This window comes from Elaeis guineensis, chromosome 9, assembly GCF_000442705.2.
Source record: "Elaeis guineensis isolate ETL-2024a chromosome 9, EG11, whole genome shotgun sequence".
Taxonomy (NCBI): Eukaryota; Viridiplantae; Streptophyta; class Magnoliopsida; order Arecales; family Arecaceae; genus Elaeis; species Elaeis guineensis.
The window spans coordinates 2,056,215-2,071,060 of NC_026001.2; the positions used below are offsets into that span (position 1 = coordinate 2,056,215).

General features: G+C 33.6%; 1 pseudogene; it reads right to left on the reverse strand.

Moving 5' to 3' along the window:
• Nucleotides 1–6,195: 6,195 nt before the first annotated feature.
• On the reverse strand, nt 6,196–10,400 carry LOC140851539 (uncharacterized; annotated as a pseudogene).
• Nucleotides 10,401–14,846: the final 4,446 nt, after the last annotated feature.

The window sequence follows — 14,846 nt, forward strand, 5'->3', positions numbered from 1 at the left end:
TTTTTAACAGTATTTTACGAGGAGCTAGAAATGTGCCAATTACAGCTTGTGTTCAAATGACATTTTATCGTCTTATGAAATACTTCAATACGAGGCATGCCCAAGCCTTGAGATATGTAGAGGAGAATCAAATAATCTTTTTACTCCTCATGTTGCAATTAAGATTGCTGAAGATCAAGTTAAAGCTAACCAGCACCGAGTAACAGCATTCAACCTTCAAAGAGGTATATATGAAGTGCTTACGAGGAGAGCAAGCGCAGGGTTACGAGGTGGAGAAAATTCTCATACTGTTACTTTAGCTGAAAGAAAATATTCTTGTGAAAAGTGGAGCATGTACAAATATCCATGTTCACATGTTTTAGCTGTGTGTCAAGAAATTGCTGTACATTTTAGTGGTTTTATGGATGATGCATATACAATTACAGCATATATGAATGCTTGGAGCGGTGACTTTAATTCATTACCACACGAAGATTATTGGATGCATACACGTATGTTCAAATATATTCCTGATCATCATCGTTTGAGACCCAAGCAGAAAGGTAGACCAAAGTCAACAAGACTACGAAATGAGATGGATGATAGGCAAATAAGAAGTAAGAACCACTGTGGCATTTGTAGGAAACAGGGTCATGACCGCCGTCGCTGTCTTAGGATACTTCAACATACTTCAATTTCAAGCAGTGAAGAAATTAAAGGCTCCGAAGATTTATTTTCGTCATTGTTTTATGTATTTCTGTGAGATTGCATTTGAATATACATGTTTAATATCCTGAGACGAACTAAATTTTGTGTTTAAGTTGTATTGTGTGACAATATTGTATTTAAATATATTTCTTAAAATATATTTATCTTATTTTTTAATACACCTGTGATAATATCGTTATTTTAGATTTATTAGCGTATTATGGCTTATGATCCGCGGTATCCCGGTCCTCGAGACAGCAGTATTCTACATTGCAGGAGCACCATCATCACAGACTATTTTAGATGCGGGTAAGCATTCCAATCCTATTTACTATTTAATTTTTTTTTAAAAAGTCACATACATTATCTAATTATTATATTTTATTGTAGGAGCCCAGACACCTTCGTCTACGACGATCCAATGCTGACTTCTGGAGGACAGAGGACATCCCACATAGAGTGCTAGATTATTTACGATATCTTGATTTTATGGAGTATATCGGATGGTTGTATACAAATGGATGTTGGTCTTATTACTGTTTTGCTTGAGAGATGGCGTCCAGAGACACACACATTTCATCTTCCATTTGGTGAGGCGACCATCACTTTACAGGATGTCAGCATCCTTACTGGATTACCAGTTGATGGCGATCCAGTTACCGGAGTTGATCCCACGCTTACCATTTCGGAGTGGCAGGCTTTGTACTTGCGATTGCTAGGATTTGAGCCCGACGCACACTTTTTCGATCATTCACGACTTAGGATTGACTGTTTGGATGATCGTTATCGATATTTTCATATTGCGGATGATGCACCAGAGGAGATGGTGCAGCAGTATGTTAGGGGTCAGGTGCTGCGGTTGTTAGGTGGTATCCTGTTATCCGATACTTCATCAAATAAGATGAAGTTGATATTTTTGCCATTATTAGAAGATTTAGACTTCGCTCGTAGACTCAGTTGGGGCAGTGCAGTACTAGCTTGCCTATACAGAGCTATATGTCGGGGTTCTTATGCTGATCAGAGCGAAATTGATGGTTATTTTATATTATTACATATATGTGAATTAAAATTTTTATTTTTAATATTCAATTATATTTTATATTGGGTATATGATGTATGATTTTTTTGAAATTTGCAGATTTGGGAATGGGAGCGTATGCCGACTATCATCCATTACGATGATAGTTGCTCGAGATGCCATCAGAGCAGTAGGATCCTGATGTTCCATTCAGACTAGACGGACCATTGGATATAGGTATAAAATATTATTTTTTTATTTTAAACTTACTGTTTTAAATTCGATAAAATTTATTTAACATGAGTAGATTATGAAACAGATGGAACGTTGCATTCAACGTTCATCACATATCGATAAGAGGCACGATTTATAGGTGCCAGTTGGATACATTAGTTGATATATATAGACGGATAAATTTTAAATTTTTTACAAATATCATTTTACAGTATTCATAATCTATTAAAATTTTAGCTTACTAATTTTTTTTTATTTTAACTCTATCATTTTTGTGGAAGCCAATACAGATAGATATTGGTTATACTGCCGCAGATGTGTACAGTTGGACACGACATATGGACTGCTAGGGTGCCACTTATTTATTTTGATGTGGTAAAGTGCATCTTTTCGATCGTGTCTGCGGCAGTTTGGTCAGATTCAGGACATCCAGAGCAGTTTGATACCAGCCAGAAACTTCATCGTATTGATCGACGAGGAGAGCTCGTATTGACTGGCGTATCAGACATGCAGAGTACATCAATATTTGGGATGCACGTCGAGATCACATTGTTCATGGTGATCCTATTTTGAGAGGCCGTTCATATATCGATGACTACATGGCTTGATTTTTTAGCATTACGGTGCGAGTCATTGGACAGCCTCGGTATACAGTTCCGGATACGAGGGCGAGAGTTCTACTGTGCATCTTTTGGTAAGATTACGAAAATTACTTTATGTTATTTGTGTTATATTTTTTTTTATATTTTACAGTATACTGACTGTTTTATTTTTATTTTGTAGATGATTCTATGTCGATCTTGTGTTGGACGCTCGTCGTGCTTTATCTACGACTGATGAGGACGAACGGATTCGGATACTGCGGGAGATAGAGAGAACAAGTTTCGGAACATTGGTGGCGATTGGTGTTGATCCATATAGCTGTGCGCTTGGTATGGAGCAGCCCCGGTGCCAGATATGAGATATACCCATCACCATATGTTTCACATATGCCATCACTGCATATTCCGCAGATGTCATCATTAGATGCTGCACAGATGCCACCACCTTTTGATCCACAGATGACAGCATCTTCTTCTTCCTACATCCCCAGATGACATCACCGGATTTCAGTTGGCCACATGAGTATGATACTTTCTTTTCAGGTCCATCCGTATATCCAGATGAGAGGGTTGAACGGTCTCTCAGTCCGTAGATGATCCGACAGCATCAGTTATTCCTGAGCAGCATGATCAGCAGATCTCCTCCATGATATAGAGGAGGAGCCATCATAGCAGGAGCAGGAGCAGCTGGCGAGGATCTTCCTGAGAAGGTCCAAGCGACCACGGGCACCGTGACATCCTTGTGGGACAGTCTTTGTTAGATTGTACTTAGTATTTTTTACATTTTTATTGTACTATTTTTTGTACGTTTGATATTTTTATTCTATTTAATAATATTAAATATTAATTTTATTTTATATTATTTAATTTAAGTGATCGGATATTATGCTTTGTGCATATGGATACACATACTCGAATGTGTCTCAGAACATTAGGAGAAAAAAGTTATGCTAAAAGACTATAAAAATAATAACGTAAATAATAAATATATCGAATAATTTAATTATGAGATGAATCGGATCGTACTGGTACATTTCGATCTGATACAGGTACATACGGTGTGGTATGAGAAAAAAAATAATTAATTTTAAATAGAGAAAGTAATTTAAAATGATGTTTCTTATTTGAATTATATTTTTTATTTTAATTAAAATTAAAATTTTATTTCTTTCAAATTTAAAATTATAATATAATTTTTTTCTATTTTTTTAAATTTATGGCTTCTTTTGGTACTTTTTATTTTTTAATTTATTATTTTTTTGATATTTTTTTTAAATTTATTTTAAATGGAAAAGTAAGTTGAAATGATATTTTTTATTTGAATTAAAATTAATTTTTTTTTAAAATTCAAAATTATACCTTATATTTTTTTTTCCATTTCTTTCTCATCTTTTCTTTTTTTATGGTATATTTTATTTCTTTAATTTTTTAAGATTTTCTTTGAAATATTTTTTTAAGAAAAAATTTTAAAAAGAGAAAATAATTTGAAATTATTTTTTTTATTTGAATTAAAATTAAAATTTTTATTTTTCAAATTTTAAATTTTAAATTTATTTTTTTCTCATTTTTCCCTTTTTTATCTTTTTGGCATTTTTTAGGTATTTTCTTCCTTTATTTAGAATATTTTTTAAAAAATTAAATTTAAATTAATTTAGTTATTTAAAATGATTTTTTTATTTGAATTATAATTAAATTTTTATTTTTAAAAATCAAAATTATAAATTTTGTTTTTGAATTAGAATTACAATTCCTATTTTTTTTCAATTCTATTTTTTTCCTTTTTTCTTTTTTATGATATTTTTTATTTTTTTACATCAATTTTTTTTCTTTTCTTTAGATATTTTTTTCAAAAAATAATTTGAAAGAGTCAAAATAATTTGAAATGATATTTTTTATTTGAATTAAAGTTAAAATTTTATTTTTTTTAAATTTTAATTTTTAATTAAAATTTTATTTTTTTAAATTAAATTATAATTTTTATTTTTTTCGCATTTCTTTCTTTTTTTTCTTTTTCTAGATATTTTTAATTTTTTAAATTTTTAAGATTTTTGTTTAGATATTTTTTTTAAAAATTAATTTGAAAAGAAAAAATAATTTAAAATTATTTTTTATTTATTTAAAAATTTAAATTTTTATATTTTAATTTCATTCAAAATTAAAATTTTTATTTATTTCTAAATTTAAGATTATATATTTTATTTTTTCTCATTATTTTTCATTTTTTGCTTCAATTGTTTAAAATGATATTTTTTATTTCAATTATAATTAGAATTTTTATTTCTTAAAATTTAAAATTATAAATTTTGTTTTTCAATTAGAATTACAATTCTTATTTTTTTTCCTTTTTTTTCTTTTTTTATGGTATTTTTTATTTTTTTACAATATTTTTTTCTTTTCTCCAGATAATTTTTTTAAAAAACAATTTGAAATGGACAACGTATTTTGAAATGATATTTTTTATTTAAATTAAATTAAAATTCTTTTTTTTTTAATTTTAATTTACAAATTTCTTTTTTTCCAATTTTTTCCTTTTTTTTCACTTTTTATGGCATTTATTTTTTTATCAAATTTAATTCAAATTAAAAATTTAATTTTTTAATTAAATTTATAATTATATATTTTTCTATTTTTTTCATTTTTTCCTATTTTTATGAATTTTTTTAAACTATTTTTTTATTTATTTGGAATATTTTTTAAATAAATTAATTTGAAATTGAGAAATAATTTGAAATGATATTTTTATTTTAATTAATTTTTAAAATTTTATTTTTTTATTTTTTTTTTTTTTTTTTATTCTTTTTAATTTTTGATTTTTTATTGACACTTTTTTTTTTTTTTTTATTTTTTTGAACATATTTTTTTAAAATTAATTTGAAATGGGAAAAGAATTTGAAATGATGTTTTAAAATTAAATTTAAATTTTTATTTTTTTAAATTTAAATTATAATTTTTATTTCTTTCGTATTTCTTTCTCCTTTTTTCTTTTTCTATAATATTTTTAATTTTTAAATTTTTAAGATTTTTGTTTAGATATTTTTTTAAAAAATTAATTTGAAAAGAAAAAAAATCATCTAAAATTATTTTTTTATTTAATTAAAATTTAAATTTTTATATTTTAAATTTCATTCAAAATTAAATTTTTTTTATTTATAAATTTAAAATTATAAATTTTATTTTTTTCTATTTTTTTTTTTTTTCTTTTTTTTTGAGAAAAAATTAGAAAACACCATTTTGAATGACTTTTTAAAAATGTTATTCAAAATGATGTTTTTAAAAATATTATTTTAAATGATGTTTTTAAAAATTCATTTAAAATAATTTTTTTTTTTTTTTAGATGATATCTACGTGAAAATTGTGGGTGATGTGGACTGAATAAAATGTCTCTTCATGAATGCATTTTATCTCTTTTGCATTAAATTCGTAAATAAGTTAGAATTTAAATTATTTAATAAATATATTTTTTTTGTATTATTTAAGAAAAAGACTCCTAATCTTTAGGGCTTGAACAAAAAGAACTGTCAGGCCTCGCTAGTATAGATGATATTGCTAGCACTCTGTAGCGCCACGGTAATCTGTGCAGCTGCTTCCTTTTTGTTGTACTAACAATTATGGCAATATTCTAAATTGGAGTAACACAGACGCAGAGCGACCACTGAAGATGAATATGTACATAAACAGGATATGCAAAGGAACACAACTAGTTACACGATAAATAACTATGCAACAATGCATAGAATGCTGCAACCCTTTTTTGCTTGAGCTGCAGCAGGATCGACAGAAGGTGTCTCACTTATGTCTCCTGCACACACTTGTAAATTTTGCATAGCTCATGATAAGCTGTTGTTATTCAGTTGAGGAACAAGACCTTGCTGACATGGCCAGCTCTCTCTCTCTCTCTCTTAGTATTGGCAACAGAAGAATGACCGTAGTCAAGACTGTAGCACGAGGGGTGCCTCAATAGATTCATCTGACGTCTGTGCAATCTCAAAATCAGGCGGTTTCTCTGGATTGTCTGGATTCAGAAGCCAAGCATGGGCCAAAGAGACCATCTACACAAATTTCACCATTAAAATTTGGATAGTGTGTTTTTTTGTTTGGAAGGGAGGAGGAAAGGGCAAAGTGGGCGCGGCGAGAGAGAGAGAGAGAGAGTTACCACAGAGATTGATGCAAGTAAAATGCTGAAGCCTTTGCAATTAAAAGGGGCCTTGCTCGAAATGAACAGAGCTGAAATAGTTAAGACAGGATGCTAAGACGTTGAGTTTACTAAATCATGTCTCTCAAGAGCAACATGCAAACATGTGACAATTTGCAAACACGGTAGATTAACAATGAAGCTGCTTTCATCGCATCAGAATGATTTTACTTACAGGTCAGTGGACTCATCACCATAGGCGCTAAGAAGCTGGCAATGGATTGAACTCCTGCGATAAATCCTTGTGCTTTTCCCTGTGAAGCCCACCATCCTTTTATACTATCAAGTCAGCATAGAGAAAATAAACTGAACAAATATGGAGCTGACACCATTTAGTGCACATGAAAGGCCAAACATGTAAACTAAGCAAGCTCCACTTCACATGCAGAAATGTGTTCTCCATCATTCAGCTATATGTCTTCGTTTAGAATAAACTACCCGCATTTTCCTCACAATAACTAGATTTGCTAAGGTGGGGACAGTTCTCTTTTCTTTTAAGTAACGATGGGAGGTGTATTTAGAGCAGAAAGCTTGAAACAATACTTGACGTGGCCCTAACTAGCAGTGCGTGAGTTCCTCTCTCTTCTTTATTTTTGCTGATATTATCATCAATGGAGGAATGCTACAATCTACTGTTGTCTTTTGACCATTTACCTATGTCATCCTAGTCATGGTTTGTTGTCTTACATAGGAGAATCTATAAGCTAATGGTATTCGAAGCACTACCAGTCATTTGGTTGCATTTTACTATTTCAATTTTTTTTGCAATGTTTTAGCTTCAAGTAAATGGATTGGGACCATTGGTTACTTTCTTGTATGATCATTCTTCTTTTGGTGTTTCATGGCAAGATCTTTCATTTGCCTATTTTTAATCCCTACAACCATGTATCTTATTGCCATATCAAAAAAGGCCTCCATGAAAAAAAAAATTGCATTTGATTAAAGACAAATCTGCTCCATTAGAGTCTGGTGATTGTCATATAATCTGATTTGTTAACATACATGATGCAGTGCAATGATATCCTAAAAGAATAGCTTGAGAAATGCACTACATCAAAATAATCATATGTATATCCATTGCAATTGCACTAAAACATTTCAGACAGATGTTGGAAAAATTACAGGGAACTAAAACATATTACTAGGAAGAAGACTAACTTGCAACACTAAATCCTACCATATCTTCCAAATATTTTGAAGGACCATTGATAAAATAGTACCTGAAATTGTCACACAAAACTATCACAGGATAATAAGGAATGAAACAAACCTGGTCCATCGAGATTGCTGCCTTTGAAACAATTGCATAAATCTGTGAATGTTGACTCTACAATTAGTCGACATTGTCAAATGCTAAATAAAATTAATTAACAACTGATGTTTAGTGAAGCAATCCTGCAGAAAACATTGCATCTGCAAATACAAACATAAAAACTAAGGAGGCTATTTCTTTGTTAGGCATGAGGCAGCTCTCCAATCACTCACCGATGGTTTCACAAGAACATATATGACTCCAAATGAAGCACTTAGATATGGAACCTGCAGAAGTGACACCACTAACTTTATAAATATCTAAAGTTAAAACTCAATTAAACTATACATGTAAATCATGGCACATCCCATTATTATATTCTGTCAAGAAAGTAGCCACATGCCAGTATTTAGTACTGATAAATACATACCCAAGGTGCCCATGCCAATCCACAAAGCAAAGCCTGCCCATAAAAAGTGATATATATGTTTGAGATCAAATTTTGGATTGACAAAAAGAAATGGATGGAATGAGCAGCTGATGTCATGGGACCTACATAAGCAATTTTAGCAGCCAGGGCGATACATAATACACCCTTTTCTCCTATAATTGGATTGATAACTGGAAGCACCAAAATCTGTAACCCGAGATTTCATATTAACAGCTTTGAACATCAGTACTGGCATCACCGTTCTGAACACAAGTATGGCTAGTGAAAGATGTTTGTAACTTGTATGAAACAAATTCTGCATCAACTATCCCAATTTTCTCATTATATTATTGATAGACAGTTTAAAAAAAGTGCAGCCAGGGATGTACTGGAGTAGAGACTACAGATTTGATCTTTGAACACCAAGATATGATCAATCATGATTTCAGATGATCAGGATCAGCAATTATACAGCACCAAGAAGACAGTTTATGTGGCATTACAAATCGACTTACTAGAAGAAGATAACACTAGCATCCTAAGCTTATTAAAGCAAGGGCCGGACTTTCATTAACAATAGCAACAAAAACATAACCGAGAATCATGAGAAATATGAATAGAAAGATATATATTGCATGGTTAGACTTTTATTTTCACTAAAACTCAAAGTAATTACTTCTGTCATTGATGGTCATGGTCACGCAAAGTATGACTGCAAAAGTCAGCAAGTAGCAGCAACATTTTGGTAAGCTTCTGGTATCGAGCACCTTTGAGATATAGCTATCAAAATATCCACAATGGAGGTTCTCAAATGTATTTTATTGTTGATAGAGATCTGAAGGTGTACAAGCATAGACTTATATTGCTGGCATATATCACTTCCAATATTAGGTGTATTGAATGGAAAGAATTAAGCGAGTTCTATTGTACCATTCAAAATACAAAATAAAAGCATCATATGGTATCCTTCATTAAGAAATTTCCCCCATAACATCACCTGAGAAAATATAGACCCAATGCCAACCATCATTAGAATTTCGGAGAACTGATTTTTGCTGAAGCCAAATACTGACTTCAAATAGTACTGCATAGGAAAAGCTAAAAAGTGTAAGTTTTAATCAAATGCTGAGTGATAACAGCTTTGAAAAATGATATTAACATAATATAAACTGTTTATTGCAGTGCAAATGACAAAACATATCAACACTACTGCATAAATCCTTTTGGGGGACCAACTTCTGATAGAAGGAAATACCAGCAAGACACTGCTGATGCCAGACATCCCAACTCAAAGAAAAAGGAAACACATGAGATGCGCTTAAGTGTTGAGCTGTAAATCAGATAAATAGGCTGATTAATAAGAGAAACAAGAAGCTCATCACATATACATATATGTATCCTCAAATTCACTTGAAAACCTAAGTTTGTGGATTCATTATATATGCAGATGTAGTTGAGCAATGTATACCTTGTTCTGACAACATTTGAGTATCGTGAAAAATTTTGAAAGATATCAAAATAGTATACAAAGATGATTTGCAAGAATATGTTGATGTGTGATGGGTCACCTGAAAGACTATACCTACTAGTGACCACAATTATAGTGTCTTTCATTGACTTCCAACGTTCCTGAAGGACATTGAGAATTAAGCTGGAACAAGACAAACACTGATGTGGGCTTGGAGCTTTCTTAACTGTCTCGATCAGATATATTTTCAGGTAAAGTACGGAACAGACCAACAAAGCTATTGACACCTGAAAATGCAGCTCTGAAAGTAAGACAAACGAAAAAATGGCAAACTATAGATTATCATTGTCATAAAGTAAGGCTGCTAGTTAAGTCTGATTGAGAACATGCCTCAAAAATCCATTCTTCTGGAAGAAAACGGGCTAAGACATTTCCCAGCACATGTGAAGCAGAAAAAAGCCCAGTCATCCATCCAAATGCTACAGCTCTTTTGCGGCTTTCCACTACATCTGACTAATAGGAGAACAGAAATCATAGTTGCAATAGTTCAACACATCCATTTCTATGACAGGAAAGAAATGAAGCACTTTCAACCAAAATCAAGGACAATATTAAACCATTATAGCCAGGTTCGCCATACGGGCCGAACCGCCCGGTACGGGTGTACCAAGCCGGACCGGCGCTCAAACGGTCCGGTTCGGACATTTTTTCGAGAAACAGCCCGAACCGGTACCGAACCGAGCGGTTCAGTCCGATTCGCTTCCATACCGTTTTGGACGGTATGGTCCGGTTCGGTCCGGTTCGGTATGAACCGAACCGTACCGACACCCCATGTGCCAAAAGTGACGAGGGGGGGAGGCATAAAAAGCCTTACCTGCTTTGGAGTTCTCTGAGATGTCTCAGAGAACTCCCGAGGGTCCGAAGGTCTCAACGAAATCGTTGAGACCTCCGAAAAATTAGAAAAAAAAAAAAAAAATTCCGTCAAATTGCAGGAGTGGTTCGAGGAGAGGCTGATCTTTGGCTGGAGGTAAGATAATGTGTTATTTTCTTAGTAAATATTTTTTTTTTAATTTTTGTTGTTAAAAATAGGATAAGAATGAGAAAGAATGAAAATAGAGAAAATTATGCCAAAATCTTGTGATTTTGGGATGATTTAATTATATGTGATAGATCTTTGAAAGATCTACACGATGACACCAAAATTGTTAATTTTTGTTAATTATATATTTTTTAAATATTTTTAAATATTTATTTATTTAAAAATTAAAAAAAATTTAAATTTTACGAAAAAAATAGAGTTTGGGAATCATGTTTAGAATGATTCAAACTACTTTAATCTAATTTCTAATTTTTTTTCAAATATTTGAAATTAAAAAAATATTTTTTTAATTATTTAAATTTAAAAATTTAATTATAAAATAAAAAATATATAAAATAGTGTTATATTTTAGTTAATTTAAAAATATTATTTGAAGCATATAACATATTTATTTTCTAGTGGTTACAACCCTATGTAGCCTGGAGCAGCTCCAGGATCAGATTTTGCTACTGGCATATTTAGATGGACTCCTCCACAACCGTACCATCATCTCGAGGATACTTCTCAGAGTCAGAATTTTAGCGAAAGGTCTGAGATGTCTTACAATCCAGAGAGGATGCCTTATAGGATGATGAATATTCGAGAGTACGGTGTAAATTGACTAGAGGGTTGAACTGATATCCCTTCAGACTATGTTGATGATCCAGATATCTACGAGCGTCACAGACACTCGACAAGAAATTAAATGCAAAGTACATCTTAAGGTTCGTATATCAGTTATTTGGCTTTGTACTTAAATATTTAGATACATTTAATACGTATTTTATATATTTTTTTTTAGTTTAAGATGATATAGTTGAAATATAATGTAAATAAATATGTTTGAAATTTGGATCAAAATCTTTGTACCGCAACCTAACTCCAAATTGAACCCAAATATGTCAATAATATGCAATATAATGCCATATGAGGTTGTATTTATCAATTATTAACTTTAAAAATCAAAAAAAAAATTGAAAATCGAAAAAAATTATGTACCGATACCGGACCGGTACGTCGGCGTACCATGTGTCGTACGTATGTACCGGTATCATACCGTACCGGTCCGCACCGTATCATACCGTACCGGTCCGCACGCAGCCGACCGTACCGGTACAGCGAACCTTGATTATAGCTAGGATTTGAGAGGTTCAAGATAAAGAGCATGAACAATTAACATACATAGAACCAATTACTATAGATCTCTCAGCAGAGTAAAATGAGACTGTGTTAACCAAGATCCCTTTTCTGCCTTTGCTGGTGCTTCACTGAACAGTTTTATGTAACAGATTCATAAAAACACTTGAATTAAGATTTTATTGTAAACTATAACTATCCAGGCAACATCAAACATCATCATCTAACATGATGTGCAGACTAAAGATCAAAACATACCATAGCAAAAAGGAAACTGATCTCTCCATAATTAACATGTAATGATCATGCTAGCTCAAATTTATGTTGATTGTAAGCCATGGAACCCATCTTTCGCTTGTTTTTGCTTTCTTTCTTCAGTTTTAGCTTCTTCTTCATCATCTTCCCCATAAAAAACATTCTGACATTCCCCCATATGCTATTTCAATTTTTTTTATACATTTTGTAACAGTGAAACAATTTCATTTTGCGCCTCATGATCATAAGCTGCATAACAGCTTGGATATCAATTAGTCTTTTTTTGATACATATATCAATTAGTCAATCATAAGTATGAAATACTTTCTTTGATAGAGATCATTTCAATAACAATAAAGTTAACTGTAGTCACCTAAACTGTTTTTCATCTAAAGTTTTTAATTATCACTTGAATCTAAATCCAAACTGTTGGGGCAATCAGACCTGCTCCTCTCGATTCACGTTCGGCACCCAAATATGTGTCGGTACCATATGGAGAATCATCAAGGCTGGATCGCTGAATGAGTTCTAGTTCAACTATGATATCTACAAGGCTCATCGTCCGACTTTCTATTTGCGCCAAAGACATGGACATTCGACTGTCAGTCGGTAGCTGACAGACGATCGATAATTCCCAATCGACTTCCCTGGCGAATCCAAGTCAACCATAATGACTCGATCGACTTCATAAACAATGGTTAGTCGGTATATCAGAATCACCAATCGATGGTCAATCGGTATATTACAAGCACCGACATACAGTCGGTACACCCACATCACCGACACACAGTCGATATATCAGAAACCATCAACGCAAAGAGCGCATAACAGCTACTTACCATATTATTAGTGGGCATTAACTGTCCACTCCACGATCACATAATGCCGGGATAAGCAGAACTCCATGTGTAAATCGTTACAGACAGTTACACCCAAATTATCTATATAAAGGAGAGGTAAGGGAACAGCGAGGGTAAAATACTTCTGGGCTAGATTCTATCAGATTCTATTTTAAAATATTTGTTGTTCACCACTCCCCACTAACTTAGGTATCGGAGGATCTCCGTCGGACACAATTTCGGCCAGTGGACTTCTTTTGCAGGTTGTTGTTCTTCACCGAGTCCAACGCAATCAGAGATTGACCGCAATAAATTGACACGCCAGGTAAGAGGGTGACAACTAATTCAGTCATGGTGAAAATGAGGGCTCAAAATAATTCTACCGGCTTCGCCAGACACTCTTCCCACTAGGAAGATCTCCCACCTCCACCTCTACCGGTAGAGCCCAATTCCTCGCATCCAATCGTCACCACGGACGCACAACAGCTCGTTACTTTGATGCAGCAAATGAAAATGCTAACGGAGGCAATGCATATAGCCTTCAACAGTAACAAACACGCAACAGTAGCAGCAACCGATGGCGAAGGAGCCGACGACGCATACAATACTATCTAGGCAAGTCGCCGCACCCTGCGACGATCTCCTTCTCCATCACCGGAATGACGACCGGCTCGATATTTCCATCATGTCGAGCCATCACCTTCTCAGCACTCCCATCGTGCCGCCCGCCGACAGTGATGGTCTCCTTCTCCTTCTTACCGCCATAGTTTTAAGAAGAGGAAGAGGCCACGTTCACCTTCTTCTCCTTCCTCAAATTTTTCAAGAGATTCTACCCCGACATTCTCTCAACAGCGGCGACTCGATGATTATGAGCGCATATTCAAGAAAATCGATCACCGACTCAATCAGCTTCAATTGGATGGGCGAGGCTCCTCCAATGACCTTGGCATCCACACGTTTCCACCTTTCTGTCGGTGCATCTTGGACGAGCCAATCCCGACTCGATTCAAAATGCCACAGATGAGCTTTATGACGGCTCCACCGACCCCATCGATCACTTGGAGAGCTACAAAGCTCTCATGATGATTCAGAGGGCAACTGACATCCTCTTATGCCTTGGCTTTCAGGCTATAATTCGAAAAGCTGCTTGAGCCTGGTATTCTAGGCTCTAGCCGAAAAGTATATATTCTTTCGAGCAACTAGAGCAATCGTTTGTGACCACTTCAGCACCAGTAGAAGATGCCGCGAACGTCCGACAATCTCTTCTTCATCAAGTAGAATGAAGGAAAGACTCTGAGAAACTTCGTGGCGCATTTCAACACCGCCACACTTGAGATCCGGGATCTTAATGAAGATTTGGCCATCTCGGCCATGAAGAGGGGTTTGAGATGATCAAGTTTACATATTTTCTGGATAAGACCCTCCTCGAACATATGCTGAACTTTTGAAGCATGCGTACAAATATATTCATGCGGATGAAGGGCTACTGACCGACATCAATCGAAGGAAAAGGCCAGAAGAAAAAACAAAAGATGGAGCTCCGACTGAGCCAAATCGAACATCAAACAACAAAGGAGCTTCACCCCACCAACGGAGTTCGAGATTGAATAATTTCGATTTCAAGTATGACTCTACACTCCTCTTTCTGTCTCT